At 46.3% G+C, this 21,517-nt stretch overlaps 1 long non-coding RNA gene across 1 annotated transcript; it reads left to right on the top strand.

Annotated features, from left to right (window-relative positions):
* Window positions 1-227: 227 nt before the first annotated feature.
* LOC142310053 (uncharacterized) lies at window positions 228-20,601 on the top strand. The gene is made up of 3 exons (XR_012754073.1): window positions 228-313; window positions 15,224-15,289; window positions 16,938-20,601. It is a non-coding gene; the product is annotated as an uncharacterized LOC142310053 (long non-coding RNA).
* Window positions 20,602-21,517: the final 916 nt, after the last annotated feature.

Here is a 21,517-nt window from a genome sequence, read left to right as displayed (position 1 = left end):
AAATGAAAGCGACACAATCCTCCTGAATGCAATCTGCACACGGTGCACACAAACTCTTTCGTTTTCCCCTTTCCTTCTCTGTCTAATGTGTTGCTATGGTTTATCTGTCAGCCAATCAGCACAAAGGAGGAGGCTCTTGTTTGTTTTCCAAAGTCAGCCAATAGAAGTAAGCCTCCTGCAGCCAATCAGTAACTGAAGCCAGGAATGATGTCATGTGAGGAGGTCGGAGCAGGCAGCCATGTTGAGTGTGGCATTGTAGAACAGCAGTCTGCAGTCTGTAGAGATGGTGGAAGTAGAAGCGTCAGTGAATCAGGTGCCACACTGTGCCCTATGTGCAGGCATTGGACAGACAGGAGCATATAGAGGAGTGGTGGTCATACATATTGTGCTACACCCTCAGCTCATCTATGGTGTTATGTTTCCTATGTTCTGGATCACAGAGACTCTGACCTCAGCCACGTATAGGCGGAATTGCTGGAATTCAAGTATTAAGAGGATTTTGCTAATTCCTTTGATTCCTGCGGCGTTCCGGGAATAATTCATATCTGACACAAAATAAAATCATGAGCAGAATGAAGTATAGGCATTAATCCAAAAAATGGCATTACTTCTAGGGCTAACAATGTTCCCTTTACAGTCAATGTTCTGTTAAAGGGAATATATCACCAAGATTTTGCCATCTAATCTGAGAGCAGAATAACGTAGGAGCAGAGATCCTGCTTCCATTGATGTGTCACTTACTGGGCTGCTTAGTGTAGATTTGATAAAATCACTATTTTATCAGAAGGAGATTATCACTAGAGGACTAGTAAACCTGCTGCCAGGCAGGCAAGCATTATCATGAGCTCTGTATAACCCAACCCTCACCTATACCAATGATTGGCGTTTTTTGCCTATGCACAGTGTACACAGAAAGCTGTCAATCAGTGATGTGGACGGGGCTATAAAAAGCTCAACATTCAGAGAACTGCAGCAGATAAAACAGTGATATTATTCAAATGATAGCAAGAAGCCCAATAGGTGACACATTGCTGTAATCAGGATCTCTGTCCCTACGTTATATGGCTCTCAGACGAGGTAGCAAAAACCTGTGACATTTCTTTAAATGGAATCTGTCCCTAGATTTTTGCTATCCCATCTGAGAGCAGTATAATATAGAGACAGAGACCCAGATTACAGCGATGTGTCACTTACTGAACTGTTTTCTCTCATTTTGACAAAATCAATGTTTTCTCTGTTGCAGATCTAGCAGTTACAGAGTTCATGAATATGCTGGACTACCTGGCAGCACGCCAAGTAGTCCTGTAATGATAATCTACTATTGATTAAATAGTGATTTTATAAAAGCTACACTAAGCATCCCAATAAGTGACACATCGCTGGAATCAGGGTTTCTGCCCCTACATTATGCTACTCTCAGATTAGGTGGCAAAGCCCTGATGACATATTTCCTTTAATATGCTGATTTAGCATTGTGTAATGCTGTATAAATGAAAAGTTCTACAACTTTCTGACAATGTTCAAGGTAATATTGTGGTACCGTGTTAGCCAAAAAAATCAATTGAAATACTATGTCCCAAGAATGACAAAAGTATTTTAGGAGTGATACCTTTATAGGTTAACCAGAAAAACTATATTGGCAATCTCTGAAAGCCTGTTAATATAGTTTTTCTGGTTAGCCTATAAAAGGTATCACTCCTAAAATACTTTTGTCATTCTTGGGACATAGTATTTCAATTGATACAACTTTCTGATAAACTCTTCCAGTTCACCGCCATTTTCAAGATCACTGTTTGCTGCTGTGAAGCCCCACAGGTGTTGTGTCGGTGCATTACCTTCAGGGACTCCACTCAGCTGGATCTGGTCACAGGTAGGAGATCTTCTTCTTGTCGTGACGCCACTCTCAGTATTGCGGCCAGTAGGGACCGCCACTGCAGGTTGAGGGTCGCCTGGGGCTGATGGTATGTGCAGTTAGTTGGAATAGCCTCCTGAGAGTGAGGCAAGCCCCAGGGCCCGATGTAGGTGCGTAGTACCACAAGGCGCAGAATAACTCCACACAGGCAGAATGTCTTTCAGGGTTTTTACTCACTTCAGGTGGCAGGGTGAGTAACCCGGGCGTAGCTGGGATGAACCAGGCGGGAACCAGGTGTCCTTCAGGCTGACTTTATGAGGGTGACTACCAACTCGCCTTCCTTAGCCCTTGGTGGTTTGGGGTGACCCCGACTTTGAGTCCCTATGGGGGTCACCCAGGGAAGTTGCTGGAGCCTCACTCCCCTTCGTTTGCCGTGTGCTTGTTGCCTGGGCCAGATCACTCCAGCTTCTTGCCTCCTGTGAGCTATGGGCCCTAACTGTGGCTACGTGGCTGCGGCTTTTTGTGGTGTTGTGGCGTGGGCTTTGAGAGCCCCACACCGGCAGGTTTAGCAAAAGAAAGCTGGATCTATCTCCGCTTCGGGATCTGCCGCCCGTTTGGGCCTGGTGCTCTCTAGCAGTCTCCTTACTTCCCACTCCGTTGCTCTCTCTCTAGCTGAAGATGGATTTCGGGTAGCACTCCTAGTTGACCGTTCTCCCCCGTCAGTAGCCACTGCGCGGGCGCTGTTAGACAGCAACAGCCCCACAGGTCTGCTCCTCACTGAGCCCTATGGAGTTCTGCTCTAACTGACTCACTGCCCCTCCTCTCCTGTTCTTGCCTACGCCACCTAGCAACCAGATTCTCTTACCACACCCCTTGAGAGGAGATGGAGGCTTTTGGCCCCCTCCACTATTCCAGTGAAGGTCAAGGCTTTTCCCCCTCCTGGGATCCCCAGGGGTCCTCTCATGGGTACATGTGTGAGACCTGATCACTATGCGCCTGTGTACCACACCCCTGTCAGCCTTCTGGATTACCTGTATTGTACTGTCCCCAGCATGGGTGCAGTACTCAGTGGTGCCTGACCAGGTCAGGGGCGCCACATTCCCCCTTAGTTATCACCAGCACGTCCTCGGGCTGCAAGACAACATTTTAAAATGCATAAAACATTAAAACATGTAAAACATTTAAAAGCACCAGGTACCATACATCACCACCCTCCACCCACAAGTCCGTTAACCCACCCAAAACCCTTTCACGTTGGCCGCGGCTTCAGCCACTTCTGGCAGGATGTAGAGGTGGCTTACATGGGCTGGTGGTCTTCAGGGTATACCTGGCCTGGTGGATCCGCGCCTTCAGCCTCTTCTGGCAGGATGTAGAGGCGGCCTCCACAGTTGGTGCTGACCAGGTACCCTCTTTGTGGTGGAGAGCCAGGCCCCATAAACAGGCATGCTCTCTGGTTGCAGGTGAGCCAAGGCCCTATATACGGACGGGCTCCTCCTGGTTGCAGACGAGCCAAGCCCCTAAACAGGCTGACTCTGGTGGCGGTGGTGCCCTCTGGTGTAACTATTTACACTGCGAGAGTTTGTGGCTATAGCCAGTTCATAGCCTTAAGGTTTATTTCTCACAATAGTTTTTGTGGGCACATTCTTGAACTTTAAAACGTTGCAAAACAAACTTTCCAAACTGGTCAAAACTTGCTGTACTTTACTTAAACTTAGGCAGATTCCTCTTCACCAGGGCTTGGGCCTGTAGGGCTGCGGCACCTGTTGGTTTCTTGACCTTTTTCCTCATCTGTAGTTGTCTCGTCAGTAGGTTCCTTGTCTCTGCTTTCTCTATCTTCATCTGTTTCCTTTCCTGTATCTGTTTCTCTTTCCTGTAGCATGGGGTGGCTGTAAGGTTTGCTGGTACATAGTGCTACGTCAAGCGCGTACAGTCCTCTTTCGCCTTGATGCATGGTAAACTGTACTGAATCCCCCATCTTTAGGTTTCTGCCAGGGTGTCCTCTAGGCAGATGAGCGCTCACATCTCTTCGGTTGACAAATATCCCTTCCTTCACACCAGGTGCTACAATGAATCCATATCCACTTCTCAAATTGAAATCCTCCACTACTCCTCTGCAAAGGGGTCCTCTGACCTGGGCTTTGGCTCTTCTGAGGGACCGTTTTTCTTGTAGGTCTCTGGCTGTGACTTCTCTCTGCTCTGGAGACTGTGGTGCAGGGGACAGCGTTGTTCTGTTGCGACGCCTGGTCTTGCGGGCTGGGTTCTGCTGGGCTGTTACCTCAATGCCTGCAGGGCCCCAGGTGAGGTTTCTGGGCTGGTCTTCATCAGCAGACGGTGTCAAGTCCTCCTCATCCCAACGGGAATAGGGTAACATCTCCGGCTCCGAGTATTGCTCCACTGCCGGTGGCTCCGGAGTCAGCTCCTCAATTTCCTGGCCTCCTCTCCCCCTTAGTTCTTCTTGGCACTCCTTTGATGGCAGTGCTGGGGATGGGCTTTCTTCAGCAGGCCCAGGCGGGGGACTCTTTGGCGTGGTTGCTGCAGGGGTTGCCGGAACCCTCTTGGGGGTGTGCGGAGGGAGCAGATACCGATCCACCATCTCTTGTGGGAACTGGGCCTCTAGGTCAGCCTTCAGCTTCCAGTATTCGGGGTCCTCTCCTATCAGGGACTTCCTAGAAGGGACCTCTTTAGACTGGGGAGCGGTGTCTGCTCTGGCCTTGCAGGCCGGGGTAAACGGTGATGCAATCTCTTTGCGGGCCGCGCCCTGTATGGCGGCGGCCTGGTCTTGGCGGGCCGCGCCCTGTTTGGCGGCGGCCTGGTCTTGGCGGGCCGCGCCCGGCATGGCGGCGGCCTGGTCTTGGCGGGCCGCGCCTGGCATGGCGGCGGCCTGGATCGGCGTCGCTGTCGCGATGGAATCGGTGCAGGCTGGGCTGGGCGTCGCTGCAGGGACCGGGTCTTGGTGGGCCGAGCAGGGCATCGCTGCGGCGGCCGGGGCTTGGCGGGCCGCGCCTGGCGTGGCTGCGGCCTGGTTCAGCACCTCACTTGCGGCGCGGACGAGCGTTGCTGCGGCGGTGGGGTCTCGGCGGGCCGGGCCTAGCAGGGCGGCGGCCTGGGTCAGCGTTACGCCTGCGGCGCGGATGAGGGTCGCGGTGGCAGCCGGTTCTTTGCGGGCCGGACTGGGCGTTGCTGCAGGGACCGGGTCTTGGTGGGCCGAGCAGGGCATCGCTGCGGCCGCTGGGACTTGGAAGGCCGCACCTGGCGTGGCGGCGGCCTGCTTCAGCGTCGCCGCACCGGACGCCTCTTCGGGGACCGCGGGCGTGGCAGCAGGGGTCGGGGCACTGGCGCTGGCCGGGGCATCACTCGACTCACCCACCGGTGGCAGCATCGGGGTCTGCGTCATCGCCGTCCTGTCTGGCACTCGGCGCGCGGCTCTCCTTTCATAGGCCCGAACCGCCGCGGTCATCTCCAGCATTTCCATTCGTTCTTCCCGGATCTGCTCCACAACCCGGGTCTCCAGTCGGTCGCAGAACTGGGCCAGCTCCCGATACCACCAGGCAGCGGAGCCCGGTTCTGGATTTCTGCGGTCAGACGCCATTTCTTCTGCGCCCTCTTCTGCACGACTCTCCAGCTGTGGATTCGCTGTTGCCTCTAGTAGCAAGCTGTTCAGTTTCCGCTCTGCCTCTTTCAGCAGCTCCTCTCCCAGCAGCAGGCTTGTGGCTCCCTTTCTGTCCCGACGTCTCTGGTCGCTTCCACTCTCATAGCTGGCAAGGTCAGAACTCTGCAGGGGATCTCTGGGTAGCCACACCTCTTCGTGGGCGGTAACTTCTCCCAGCGCGGGCTGCTGTTGTTTTTCAGCGCGCTTTTCATGGTGGCAATATGGCGGCGCTTCCAATTTTCCAAGCGGACCGCCCAGGCACATGGTCACCTGTCTGAACAGGTCTAGTCCTTATCCTGTTCGTGACGCCAGATGTGAAGCCCCACAGGTGTTGTGTCGGTGCATTACCTTCAGGGACTCCACTCAGCTGGATCTGGTCACAGGTAGGAGATCTTCTTCTTGTCGTGACGCCACTCTCAGTATTGCGGCCAGTAGGGACCGCCACTGCAGGTTGAGGGTCGCCTGGGGCTGATGGTATGTGCAGTTAGTTGGAATAGCCTCCTGAGAGTGAGGCAAGCCCCAGGGCCCGATGTAGGTGCGTAGTACCACAAGGCGCAGAATAACTCCACACAGGCAGAATGTCTTTCAGGGTTTTTACTCACTTCAGGTGGCAGGGTGAGTAACCCGGGCGTAGCTGGGATGAACCAGGCGGGAACCAGGTGTCCTTCAGGCTGACTTTATGAGGGTGACTACCAACTCGCCTTCCTTAGCCCTTGGTGGTTTGGGGTGACCCCGACTTTGAGTCCCTATGGGGGTCACCCAGGGAAGTTGCTGGAGCCTCACTCCCCTTCGTTTGCCGTGTGCTTGTTGCCTGGGCCAGATCACTCCAGCTTCTTGCCTCCTGTGAGCTATGGGCCCTAACTGTGGCTACGTGGCTGCGGCTTTTTGTGGTGTTGTGGCGTGGGCTTTGAGAGCCCCACACCGGCAGGTTTAGCAAAAGAAAGCTGGATCTATCTCCGCTTCGGGATCTGCCGCCCGTTTGGGCCTGGTGCTCTCTAGCAGTCTCCTTACTTCCCACTCCGTTGCTCTCTCTCTAGCTGAAGATGGATTTCGGGTAGCACTCCTAGTTGACCGTTCTCCCCCGTCAGTAGCCACTGCGCGGGCGCTGTTAGACAGCAACAGCCCCACAGGTCTGCTCCTCACTGAGCCCTATGGAGTTCTGCTCTAACTGACTCACTGCCCCTCCTCTCCTGTTCTTGCCTACGCCACCTAGCAACCAGATTCTCTTACCACACCCCTTGAGAGGAGATGGAGGCTTTTGGCCCCCTCCACTATTCCAGTGAAGGTCAAGGCTTTTCCCCCTCCTGGGATCCCCAGGGGTCCTCTCATGGGTACATGTGTGAGACCTGATCACTATGCGCCTGTGTACCACACCCCTGTCAGCCTTCTGGATTACCTGTATTGTACTGTCCCCAGCATGGGTGCAGTACTCAGTGGTGCCTGACCAGGTCAGGGGCGCCACACTGCCAGTGAATGAAAACACTGTAGTTTTCATTGAGAAGCTGAAAACCAGTAGAAGCTTTTGAGCAAGGGCATTGAACACAGCTGTATCCAGTGTAGACAATGTTCATCAGTAGCAGCTGCACATGTCACTGAGGTTTGCTACAATACATCAGTCTGGAGTACAGGCTATTAGTCCCAAAGACCTTTGCATACAGTAGCAATCAAAATTATTCAGCCCCGTCTGCAACTTAGGTTTGCTATCAACATTTACAAACGTTCTGCTGTTTGCAATAAACCAATGAGACAAGAATATAAATAGCTCAATACAACTAATGTATCAAGTTGTCTCTGAAAATTGGTCACAAAATGTTACTTTTACTAACTACTGCAGTCTCAGAATTATTTGCCTCTTTATGACAAGCGTCTTTAGTACATAGTAGAGCACCCTTGGCTGTTATGACCTGCTGCAAATATGATGCATAACCTTCTTGGCTGTTATGACTTGCTGCAAATATGATCCATAGCCCCCTTGGCTGTTATGACTTGCTGCAAATATGATACATAACCTTCTTGGCTATTATGACTTGCTGCAAATATGATCCATAGCCCCCTTGGCTGTTATGACTTGCTGCAAATATGATCCATAGCCCCCTTGGCTGTTATGACTTGCTGCAAATATGATGCATAACCTTCTTGGCTGTTATGACTTGCTGCAAATATGATCCATAGCCCCCTTGGCTGTTATGACTTGCTGCAAATATGATCCATAGCCCCCTTGGCTGTTATGAATTGCTGCAAATATGATGCATAACCTTCTTGGCTGTTATGACTTGCTGCAAATATGATCCATAGCCCCCTTGGCTGTTATGACTTTCTGCAAATATGATGCATAACCTTCTTGGCTGTTATGACTTGCTTCAAATATGATCCATAGCCCCCTTGGCTGTTATGACTTGCTGCAAATATGATGCATGACCTTCTTGGCTGTTATGACCTGCTGCAAATTTGATGCATAACCTTCTTGACTGTTATTACTTGCTGCAAATATGATGCATAACCTTCTTGGCTGTTATGACTTGCTGCAAATATGATCCATAACCCCCTTGGCTGTTATGACCTGCTGCAAATATGATGCATAACCCCCTTGGCTGTTGTGACCTGCTGCAAATATGATGCATAACCTTCTTGGCTGTTATGACCTACTGAAAATATGATGCATAACCCCCTTCCTTGGATGTTATGACCTGCTGAAAATATGATGCATAACCCCCTTCCTTGGCTGTTATGACCTGCTGCAAATATGATGCATAATCTTCTTGGCTGTTATGACCTGCTGCAAATATAATGCATAACCCCCTTGGCTGTTCAGACGTGGTGCAAATATGATGCATAACCAGACACCAATTTCTGGCAGCACTCCTAAGGAATCCTAACCCATTCCTCACGAGCAGTGGTCTCCAGTTCACTAATATCCCTTAGTTGTCAAGAGAAAAGTGGCAAAATTACTTTTGATGGGCCCCAGCGCACATCCACCTGAAGCAGGCACTGGGGTTGGTGGCCCCAACACCCTCCGGGGGCCCAGTCGTGGCCCTGCGACCTCTATGACCCTACAAGAGAATAGTCCAAAAAGAGAACACGTCCAAAGAGGGCAGACAAACTGTGTTCTACTAAGTGCTGCGGCTGCTTGTCACGAGAGGGTGAATCATTTTGAGACTGCATTAGTCATTAAAAGTCTTTTGTGCTGAACTTGGAGAAATCACTTTTTATATTAGAAATGGTGAACTATTTACAGTGTTCTTTTTTAACTGATTTATTTCAAAAAGCAGAAAAGTTGGAAATTTTGCTAATAAACGCAGCTTGCAATTGGTGGCTGATTGATTCTGATTGAAACTGTAGATTGGATACAAGTGTATCTACTCAGCAAAGAGAAAGATTAGGTACGTACCTGTGTTTTTTGTTGTTTTGTTTACAGTCCCTGACAGAAGTTCTGTCGCTTATTCATGTTATGTAAATAAAAGCTTATAACCTGACTTTAAATTCATCCATTGGTTTCATAAATTACTCTTTTGAAAGTGGAAACCCTCCCATATTTTGTTTAGGTTATGAAAATAAAGTTGCTGCAAAGATGAAATATTGATCATTTAATGAACACACAAAGGTCAGATTTTGGTAAGACAAAAGTTTTGTCGCCTTGTCATATAATCCACCCAATACTAGTTTACATCCTCACCTGTGCTCACTAAATGATCGGTTAATTAGTGGGTGTGTATAAAAAGAAACCCAGCACCCCAGACCTTCACTTGAACTGCAACTTGACCTCTGCCAACATGCCAAAAATCCACCCTGTGACCAAAGCCTTGATTATCAAAAGGCTGAAGACCAGATCCACTGCAGAGGTCCCACAGCCTGCTAAACAGATGGAAGCTGGAAAAGTGGCAGAAGGTGGATTTCTCTGATGAATCTGGAATTACACCACAGCAGCCGCAAATACTCCAGGAGACCTACTGGAGCCTGTATGGATCCAGAAAACAGTTAAGTTTGGTGGTGGAAAGATCATGGTTTGGGGATACATTCAGTATGGGGGTGTGCGAAACATTTGCAAGGTGGAAGGTAATATCAATATCCTAAAATATAATGAAGTATTAGCTACCTTTTACATTCCCAATCATAAAAGGGATCAAAGTCTGCAGCAGGATGGTGCTCCATCTCATACATCCATCTCTACAACAAAGTTCCTCCTGGCAAAGAAGATCGAGGTGCTAAAAGACTGGCCAGCCCAGTCACCAGACATGAACATCATTGAGCATGTTTGGGGTAGGATGAAAGAGGAAGCTTTGAAGACAAAACCAAAGAATTTAGATGAACTCTGGGAGGCATGTAAGACTGCATTCTTTGCTATTTCTAGAAGTCCCAGAGAGGGGTCATTTAACATTTCTACCATTGGAACCCTATGGAGCTCGAAATTTCTGGGACTTCTAGTGTTAATCAATAAATTGTGTGAATCATTGTTGAATCGCATGGATGCAGTCCTTCAAGCTCATGGAAGTCACACAAAATTTTAAATATGGCTCTAATAGCACCACAAATTCATTTACCAATGTTATGCAACATATCTTTGTATTAGAAGTTAATTATTTGTTTGAATTTGACATTACTTTTTGTGGGTGACAAAACATTTGTCTTGCCAAAATCTGACCTTTCTGTGTTCATTAAATGATCAATATTTCAGCTTTGCAGCAACTTTATTTTCATAACCTAAACCAAATTTGGGAGGCTTTCAGCTTTCAAAAGAGTAATTTATAAAACCAATGGATGAATTTAAAGTCAGGTTATAAGCTTTTATTTACATAATATGGATAAGCGACAGAACCTCTGTCAGGGACTGTATATTGCATTTAGAACATCAGTAGAGATGATCGGATCCGTGGATGTTCCGGTTCACCGGATTCAGCCAGACTTTAGATAATGTTCTGTTCAGGACCTAAACTTGACCCAAGTTGTGGCTCTCACAAGAAAACATTGAAACGAAGAACTGTGGAGTGGTGTGACTAAGCTGGGCTCACACTACCTCTGTGCCCACTATAGGGTACATACACTCCAGAGGTATGCGTATCCAATTTCCACCTCAAAAGTAGGTGGACTTGTGCACTATCATGAGCTATGGGTCCTTATATTGTTATTGCCCCTTTTTGTCTGTGTCCACCACTGAGTCTGTATAATGTTAATACATACCGGCCAGACGGATACCAAAAAAAACACACTTTTGTATACAGAACCAAACTACACACAGATGGCAATGTGTGCTGTCCATGATTTGTTACGGATCTAGACTTGTATGGGGAATTTTCTCTCAGACTTGGATCAGAAATGGACATGTCTCTGCAATCTTTTTGCTGACAAATGGCCGGCAAAAGAACACGGACAAGTGAAGAGCACCATAAACTTTAATGGGCATGTGTTCTATCCAACAAAATGACAGATTGAACATGATCCACAGATATCTGATTGAGGCTCTAATTGGAGTTATGGCTGCCCTAACAGGAGAAAGAAAGAACAAAGCATGCGGCTTCTCCTCCCACTTCAAAAATAAAAATGCAAGTCCAAATAACAGTCCACATCACACCACACACTTAAGGGGGCTTTACACGGTAGCGATATCGCTAGCAATTTCTAGCGATAGAGCGTGTAAGTACCCTCCCCCGTCGCGCATGCGATTGTTTGTGATCGCTGCCGTAGCGAACATTATTGCTACGGCAGCGTCACACGTACTTACCTGGTCGGCGGCGTCGCTGTGACTGCCGAACAATCCCTCCTTCAAGGGGGAGGGATGTTCGGCATCACAGCGACGTCACCGCAACGTCACTAAGCGGCCGGCCAATCAAAGCGGAGGGGCGGAGATGAGCAGGACGTAACATCCCGCCCACCTCCTTCCTTCCGCATTGTCGCCGGCGGCAGGTAAGGAGACGTTCCTCACTCCTGCGGTGTCACACATAGCGATGTGTGCTGCCGCATGAGCGATGAACCACCTGGATAAACAACCCTTACCGATTTTTGAGTTTGGGACGACCTCTCCATAGTGAACGATTTTCACCATTTTTGAGGTCGCTTAAGGTCGCTGGTAAGTGTCACACGCTGCGATATCGTTAATGATGCCGGATGTGCGTCACTTACAAACGCGACCCCGACTATAAAACATTAACGATATCGTAGCGTGTAAAGCCCCCTTTAGGTTTGGCAGTTCCCATGTAGAGACAGTTCTCTTGTATAGTGATTAGTGAGTGTTTTTTCCAGGAACAGTAAAATGTATAAAACAGTTGTAAAAACACAGCTGCTGAATGGTGTCATCTGCCTTTCAGATCCCTGAGGTTCACTGGTTTCACAGCCACGATCAATTATTTATAGCTTTCTGGGTACATTGTCTATTGATAGTAGGCTGCTAATCAGTTTCTGCTGGGTGTGTGATTGGATCAGATCTCACTGGGTACCCAGTCGGGCAGTGATAATCTCCTGCTGATAAAACACTGATTGTATAGAAACAACAGCACACAACCTAATAAGTGACACATCCCTGAAATCAGTGTTTCAGCCCCTACATCATGCTTCTCAGATTACATAGCAAAAATTTGCTAACAGATTCCTTTTAAAGAAAGACACTTATGTTTATCATCCATTTCTGTTTTGTTTGTAATGGATAGATTTTTTTTAAAAGGTGTCTATGAACACCTATTGCTTCTGAGCATGCACAGTACTAAAAAGCAGACTGGTAAATAGTTGACATAACGGATGACCATCTGTTATGATTCATTTACCATAGGCTTTGATAGTAGCAAAAAATAGACCTGTTTGCTCTTCATTTTTTTGACCAGACAAAAAAGTTGTGCAGACTTTGGTCCTTATTCATCACAGCAGTTTTGCTACTTCTGGCATAAATTGGTCTGAAAACTTCCATAATGGGTAGAACTGGATTGGTACACTGGCACAGCAGGGGTGTGACGCTACAGCTCAACTAATTCATGAAGAGCTTTGATGCTCTTTACAGCAGAAACCTTACTCCATTCCTTGTATGCGCCTCTTAATGAATCAGGAGCGTCTCATCCAGACTGGAAAGAAAATGGACAGTCTTGATAAATCGGGACCTATTATTTTTGCTTTGGCTAAAAACAACAGATACTTTCTATTCTGTCTCTTCCTGGTAGCAATGAATCCAACCGCTCTAATTATCAGTCCCTTAGATAACTGTATGATTTTACTCACTCTACCGGCTTCCACAGATAGTGTTAACTCAGCCCAAACGATGACTTGTAGGAAGACAAGGAGAAACGCTGTAGCTTTCTTCTAGAATCTTGTATTAAGTACAAAGTAAAGGCAGGTGAAAAGGAATAATCTGTACAGGGTTGCAGACATGTCTCTTCAGTAATGGTTCCTCTAGACCAGGGGTCTCAAACACGCGGCCCGCGGGCCGCATGCGGCCCGTCAGGCTGCTTCGTGCGGCCCCCAGGCCCGTGCCCCTGTTCCCTATCGCGGCCGGTGCAGGGGCAGCCACTGTCTGTACTTTGTCAGATGAGTGTTTTGCCGGCGCTGCGCTCTCAGAGGCAAGGACTGTGCGTGCGCAGCGCCGGCAAAACATTGATCTGACATAAATCGCTGCCAGTGGCTGCGGCCCCTGCACCAGCCGCGATAGTCACCCCGGACCTACGGAGGCTGTGATTGGCTGTGCGGCGTTCGTCAGCCAATCACAGCCACTGTAATGTTACAGCCATTGAAAATGGCTGTAACATTGAAATCCAGCCCTGATCAGTGCAGCTGTAGCACCGATCATTGGCTGGAGCTGGGTGACCTCAGTTTCACCCGCCCCCAGCTCTGATTGGAGAGATCGGTCACAAGGCCGGTCTCTCCAATCACTGTGGATCTGGGGCTGGAGACCGCTCCCTCAGCTTCACTCCAGCGTCCGTGGGTGGAAGGAAGCCGAGAGCGATCGGTAAATTATAGCGCCCCCTTTCACCCGTCGCCACTGCCCCCACCCCCATTACAGGATGGGGACATTACTATAGAATAGGGACAAGGTGGGCACATTACTATAGAATAGGGACAAGGGGGGAACATGTCTATAGAATAGGGACAAGGTGGGCACATGACTATAGAATGGGGACAAGGTGGGCACCTTACTATAGAATAGGGACAAGGTGGGCACCTTACTATAGAATGGGGACAAGGTGGGCACATGACTATAGAATAGGGACAAGGGGGGAACATGTCTATAGAATAGGGACAAGGTGGGCACATGACTATAGAATAGGGACAAGGTGGGCACATGACTATAGAATGGGGACAAGGTGGGCACATGACTATAGAATGGGGACAAGGTGGGCACATGACTATAGAATAGGGACAAGGTGGGCACATTACTATAGAATGGGGACAAGGTGGGCACATTACTAAAAGATGGGGACATTACAAAGATGGGCATAATATTATTGGATGGGGACATTAGAATAGGGACAAGGCTGGGGTCATTACTATAGGATGGGGACAAGGTGGGCAAATTACTATAGGATAGGAACATTACTAAAAGATGTTGGCCAAAATTTCTATATAGTGATAATTGTAACACTATTAGTTACAAGAAAGGGATTAAATGTAAAAAAAAAACAAAATAAGGCATGACTTTTTTTTTACCATCAAATTTTTTTTTTTTTATGTATTTAAACAAAGAATGTGCACATTTGTTATAACAAACAAGTGAAAAATGTTGAAAATCAGTGATCCAAAGGTGTGTAAAAAAAATATATATGGTACCAATAAAAATGTCACTTTGTCCCGCAAAGAATGCGGCCCCCCAAATTATTTTTTTCTTCTGTGCGGCCCATACACCCAGCCGAGTTTGAGACCCCTGCTCTAGACTAAACTGAAGGAGAAGGGAGGAGCTTTCTATACAGAAGCCAACTAAGAGAGGTACATAGGGACAAACTTCCCTATGTACCTCCCTTAGTTGGCTTCTGTATAGAATGCTCCTCCCTTCTCCTTCAGTTTAGTCTAGAGGAACCATTACTGAAGAGACATGTCTAATCTACCTAGTAACAATAAAGGAATTTCCTGATAGGAGGAAAAATATGCAATGCAAGAATTATATACAACAGGTTGTTCCCATTCATGGGACACAACACTTTCATTTCCATTTCAAATGAATGTGTCCTGTACTAAAATATTTTATTTCCATTTTTATGAATTCATAACGGATGGAAACACATACTGGACATATGAACAGAGCCTGAGTAATGCGTGTGTTATCTTGTGCAATCACCGTCCTCCTGCTCAGCCCTGGGTGCATGACGCGTCCTGCGTCATTCACAGAGAGCCCTCCATGCGCTCTTACACATGCACGCTTTGATCTGCCCGGCTGAGGGCAGATGAAAGTCCTTTAGTGCGCATGCGATCTTTGACCTTTTCTTGTGCCTGCGCATTACAGTACTTTGCTCTTCCCTTAGTAGGGCAGATCAAAGTGCGCATGCGCAAGAGCGCATGGAGGCCTCTCTGTGAATGACACAAGACGCGTCATGCACATGGGGCTGGGCAGGAAGACAACGATTGCACATGATGGAGAAGAACCATTGCCAGACATCTCTGGCGGGTTATCATTTTAGAAAATACGAGGTGCATTCATTAAAGATTTTGCCTGACCTACTTCTATTTATTGCACGAGGCTGAAATGAAACTGCACACGTATAATGATATAAGTTTCAATTTACAACTCTGAACTGATAATGGTCTTTCTTTTACAGGTGCTGAGGTGGCGTGAGGTGTCATAATGGAGACAGTAGAATACAGAGCAGTCATCAAGTGGAAAGGTGTGAGCAGCCGCAAAACCCAACAAGTGCAGGGGCATAATTACCACAGTCGCAGACATCGCAACAGGGCCCGGCAGGGTTAGGGGCCTGGCGCCGCCTTGCACCCTGCAGAGAAGCAGCTGGCTTATCTCTGTGAGAGAGGAGCTGCCCTGACTGGTGGTAGCCCACACAACCACTATAGGGCCTGTGTGTCAGGGGGCCCCGGTGCAAGTGGTGGCACCAGGCCCCCGTCACCAGCAGGCCCTTGCCAGTGATTGCACACTGCAATGATGAAGGCTGGAGCGGAGTGCTCTGCTAAATCCTTCATCATTCTCCCTCTGTGCCTGCTATCGATGTCTGAGACATGCAGAGTGCAGTACGGGAGATGCAGAGTGCAGGACAGCGGCGGAACGAGGAGAGGTGAGGACTTGTTTATTTTTTTCTAATTAGTGAGTACACGATGGCCAGAGGAATATGGAGGTGCATTTAACGGTATGGGGGCTGCATAATACAATATGAAGGACTAGGGGGCATAGACTATGGAGGCCTATGGGTGTGCATTATAATACATGGAGGACTATGAAGTGCATTAAATGGTATGGGGGCTGCATACTACAATATTAATGACTATAGGGTGCATTATAAAACATGGAGGACTATGAAGGCTGCATTATAATACATGGAGGACTATGGGGGCTTCATTATGATATATGGAGAAATGTGGGGTGAATTATAATGCATGGATGACTATGGGTGCAGTATAATATATGGAGGATTATTGGGTGAATTATAATACATGGAGGACTATGGGTGCAGTATAATATAGGGAGGACTATGGGTGCAGTATAATATAGGGAGGACTATGGAACTGCACTATAATGCATTCAAGACTATGTGGCTGCATTACAATATATGGAGGATTGTGGGGGGGGGCAATATAATATATTGAGTATTATGGGATGAATTATATTACATGGAGGACTATGGGAGGTGCATTATAATATATGAAGGTTTATGTGGGATCCATTATACTCTTTGGAATGCTATGTGGGGGCCATTATTGTATTTGGAGAGCTATATATGAGGGGGCACAAAGATACCAGCATGGGATGGGAATGTTTTGTGCTGAAGGAAAGAGGCTCTTACCCTCAGCACCCAGGTTCCCCATGCTCTGCTATACATCTCTCAGCACCCAGATTTCCCATGCTCTGCTATACATCTCTCAGCACCCAGATTTCCCATGCTCTGCTATACATCTTTCCCTTAGCACCCAGCTTCCCCATGCTTTGATATCATGGGAAAGCTGGATGCTGAGGGAAAGATGTATAGCAGAGTATGGGGAAGGTGGGTGCTGAGGACAAGATTGATATGCTGAAAGTTGGGTGCTAATAGAAGAATTTCAGATCATTGGAAACATGGGTGCTGAGGGAAAGAGCCAAGTGTCAGCCAGACTATCCCGTACCCCCGAGTGTCGGCATCATTATCCCATACCCCGAATGTCGGTGTACGGTGAGGGGGTGCCCAGGTCCAAACTTTGCACTGGTCCCATCAAAGTCTAGTCATCATCATCTAGTTACGCCACTGAGCTATTGGATACATTATGCATATAAAGATGGTTTTGGATGATTTTTTCCTCGTACCCCACACTAATCTTGACATTTTTGGCTAGGTGGCGAATGGTTACACTGCGATTTTCCAAAATGGCAGCCTCCATGTGTTGGATGCTGTGTTCATCGACAGCGGAATGGGGTCGCCCTGGAATTGGAGCCGTTTTCACCAAAGTTCGACCACATTTGAAATGACGATGCCAGTACTTGACTACATCATATGATGGGGAATTGTCTCCATAAACCTCTTTCATCTCATCGAAAGTCTCCCTTGGTGTGCGTCCTTTCAAGTAAAGGAACTTGATTACTGCTCTGTATTCTACTAGGGCCATTATCACCCCTCACACCACTTCAGCATCGTTCAAAGACAGCGTTATAAGTTCATAGTTGCAAATTAGTGCGTAACCTATATACTGTGTGCAGAATTATTAGGCAAATGAGTATTTTGATCACATGATACTTTTTATACATGTTGTCCTACTCCAAGCTGTATAGGCTTCAGAGCCAACTACCCATTAAGTAAATCAGGTGATGTACATCTCTGTAATGAGGAGGGGTGCGGTGTAATGACATCAACAACTTATATAAGGTGTGCTTAATTATTAGGCAACTTGCTTTCCTTTAGCAAAATGGGTCAGAAGAAAGATTTGACGGGCTCTGAAAAGTCCAAAATTGTGAGATGTCTTGCAGAGGGATGCAGCAGTCTTAAAATTGCCAAACCTTGAAGTGTGATCACCGAACAATCAAGCGTTTCATGGCAAATAGCCAACAGGGTTGCTAGAAGCATGTTGGACAAAAAAGACGTAAAATAACTGCCCATGAATTGAGGAAAATCAAGTGTGAAGCTGTCAAGATGCCATTTTGCCACCAGTTTTGCTATATTTCAGAGCTGCAACGTTTCTGGAGTTTCAAAAAGCACAAGGTGTGCCATACTCAGGTAGATGGCCAAGGTAAGGAAGGCTGAAAAACGACCACCTTTGAACAAGAAACATAAGATAAAACATCAAGACTGGGCCAAGAAATATCTTAAGACTGATTTTTCAAAGGTTTTATGGTCTCATGAAATGACAGAGACTCTTGATGGGCCAGATGGATGGGCCAGATGGATGGGCCAGAGGCTGGATCAGTAAAGGGCAGAGAGCTCCACTCCGACTCAGACGCCAGCAAGGTGGAGGTGGGGTACTGGTATGGGCTGGTATCAGCAAAGATGAACTTGTGGGACCTTTTCGGGTTGAGGATGGAGTGAAGCTCAACTCCCAGACCTACTGCCAGTTTCTGGAAGACAACTGCTTCAAGCAGTGGTACAGGAATAAGTCAGTATTATTCAAGAAAAACATGATTTTCATGCATGACAATGCTCCATCACATGCATCCAACTACTCCACAGCGTGGCTGGCCAGTAAAGGTGTAAAAGAGGAAAACATAATGACATGGCCCCCTTGTTCACCTGATCTGAACCCCATAGAGAACCTGTGGTCCCTCATAAAATGTGAGATCTACAGCGAGGAAAAACAGTACACCTCTCAGAACTGTGTCTGGGAGGATGTGGTGGCTGCTGCACGCAATGTTGATCGTAAATAGATCAAGCAACCTGACAGAATCTATAGATGGTAGGCTGTTGAGTGTCATCATAAAGAAAGGTGGCTATATTGGTCACTAATTTTTGGGGGTTTTGTTTTTGCATGTCAGAAATGTTTATTTCTAAATTTTCTGCAGTTCTATTGGTTTACCTGGTAAAAATAAAAAATTAAGATGGGAATATATTTAGTTTTCATTAAGTAGCCTAATAATTCTGCACAGTAATAGTTACCTGCACAAACAGATATCCTCCTAAGAGGCAAATCTAAAAATCCCCACTCCAACTTCCAAAAATATTAAGCTTTGATATTTATGAGTCTTTTGGTTGATTGAGAACATAGTTGTTGATCAATAATAAAAAAATCCTCTAAAATACAACTTGCCTAATAATTCTGCACACGGTGTATATGTGCATGAACATCTGTATTTTACAGTCAACACTTCACTCTAAGGATAGTGCCTAATAGTTATTTGCATATAGCTGTAATGTAGGCCCCAAGAGTACACCTCTCGGAACAGTGTCTGGGAGGCTGTGGTGGCTGCTGCACGCAATGTTGATCGTAAACAGATCAAGCAACTGACAGAATCTATGGATGGTAGGCTGTTGAGTGTCATCATAAAGAAAAGGTGGCTATATTGGTCACTAATTTTTTTGGGCTTTGTTTTTGCATGTCAGAAATGTTTATTTCTAAAGTTTGTGCAGTTATATAGGTTTACCTTGTGAAAATAAACAAGTGAGATGGGAATATATTTGGTTTTTATTACGTTGCCTAACAATTCTGCACAGTAATAGTTACATGCACAATCAGATATCCTCCTAAGATAGCCAAATCCTAAATAAACCCACTCCAACTTCTAAAAATATTAAGCTTTGATATTTATGAGTCTTTTGGGTTGATTGAGAACATTGTTGATCTGCAGACAGTATATATATATATATATATATATATATTTATATATTTAAATATATATAGAGACAGAGGCCATTGAGTGAGCTGAGCTGGAAGATGAGGGAAAGAGTCACCGATCGGATATCAGAGCACGCGGGGGGAGCAGTCCGCAGCCGGCAGGTCCATGGCTAGGGATATGGATATTCTACATTTGTCTTCTTATGTCCCCTTTAATCTCCACAGAAAAGACTCTTGGTGAGTAACCCCCAAATTCTGTGCTGTCCTCTTATCTTCTGGGCCGGGGAAGGGGGGGTCAGGAAAAGTCTGCATTAGTATAGAGAAGGATGGAAAGTGGTAACGGTCACCTGATAGTGATACATCGTTCTATCCCCCGACACATCGTCATACCCACTGATACATCATCATATTCCCGGATACATCGTCATATGCCCCGATACATCGTCATATCCCCTCATACATCGTCACATCCCCCGATACATCGATATGTCTTCCAATACATCGTCATATCCCCTGATACATTGTCTTATCTCCCGATACATCGTCATATCCCCCGATACATCGTCATATCCCCCGATACATCGTCATTCCCCTGATACATCGTCAATCCCCCGATACATTGTCATTCCCCCGATACATCGTCATATCCCCCGATACATTGTCATATCCCCCGATACATTGTCATATCCCCCGATACATTGTCATATCCCCCGATACATCGTCATTCCCCTGATACATCGTCAATCCCCCGATACATTGTCATTCCCCCGATACATCGTCATATCCCCCGATACATTGTCATATCCCCCGATACATTGTCATATCCCCCGATACATCGTCATATCCCCTGATACATCGTCATATTCCCCAATACATTGTCATATCCTCCGAAACATTGTCTTATGCCCCGATACATTGTCAGATCCCCTGATACATCTTCATATCTCCCGATACATTGTCTTATCCCCGATACATCGTTATATTCCCCAATCCCCGATACATCGTTATATCCCCAATACCTCATTATATCCCCTAATACAGTCTTATCCCCCACTGCCGTAACCCTGAGTCTGATACAGCGCCGCACAATCAGCTCTACCCTAACCTACTGTATCCTCACCTATCCCTTGTAGACTGTGAGCCCTCGCGGGCAGGGACCTCTATCCTCCTGTACCTGTCTGTGCCTTGTATTGTTTATGATTATTGTACTTGTCTCTATTATGTACACCCCTTTCACATGTAAAGCGCCATGAAATTGATGGCGCTATAATAATAAATAATAATAATAAAAATATATATATATATATATATATATATATATATATATATATATATATATATACACATACACACACACACACACACATATACATACACTGTGTATACAGTATATATATATCCCAGATTTTAGTGGCTTATCACTTATGTTCTAATGGTAAAAGGGTTGTTGTACTCTTTTAGAAAACTTTATACCATATGCTACACTGAGAAAGCCTTTACTTTCTATTCGTTCCATACCCCCACTCTATATGCATTTTATTTTTGGTTATTCACTCCTGCATTTACACAATTTTTTTTGTTTAATCTTTCTATTGAAATACCATTTAGCGTATTATCATGGCAATATTTAGTTTACTATATACTGTAATGTATTGAAAATGAAAATAAAAATCATTGTGGGTTGAAATGGAAAAAATCAGCAATTATGCCATTGTTTTTGGGATTCATTTTAACGCCAATCGCTTTACAGTGGAAATTACGTTAATGTTCTTCTTCGGGTCAGTACAATTATTGTGATCTGAAAGCACCACTCAGTATTTGTTTTTTTTTTATTCCAGTAATGGAGTGGTGCTTTTAATCTAAAACTCCTTCCCCCTGTATTATGCTCACCCTCCTGTGTCTTCATGTTTTCAGAGTCTCTCCGGTCAGTCTCGGGCACTTTGTGCTTTAGTGTTTCATGGAGCGCCGAAGGTCACAACTCAAAACAAGTCTATGAGAGCCTTGTTCTGGCTCTCATAGACTTGTATTGTGAACTTGTTTCATAATTTCTGTCCATTCAGAAGTTACGGCCAGAAGATGGAGGCGCGGGACCAGAGCGACACTGTCAAAAGGTGAAGACACCAGAGAGTGAATATAAGATCAGAGGCAAAGGGCAT

This window comes from Anomaloglossus baeobatrachus, chromosome 5, assembly GCF_048569485.1.
Source record: "Anomaloglossus baeobatrachus isolate aAnoBae1 chromosome 5, aAnoBae1.hap1, whole genome shotgun sequence".
In the NCBI taxonomy this organism is placed as follows: Eukaryota; Metazoa; Chordata; class Amphibia; order Anura; family Aromobatidae; genus Anomaloglossus; species Anomaloglossus baeobatrachus.
The sequence above is the reverse complement of the archived record's forward strand: the minus strand, read 5'-3'. Positions and strand labels throughout refer to the sequence as shown.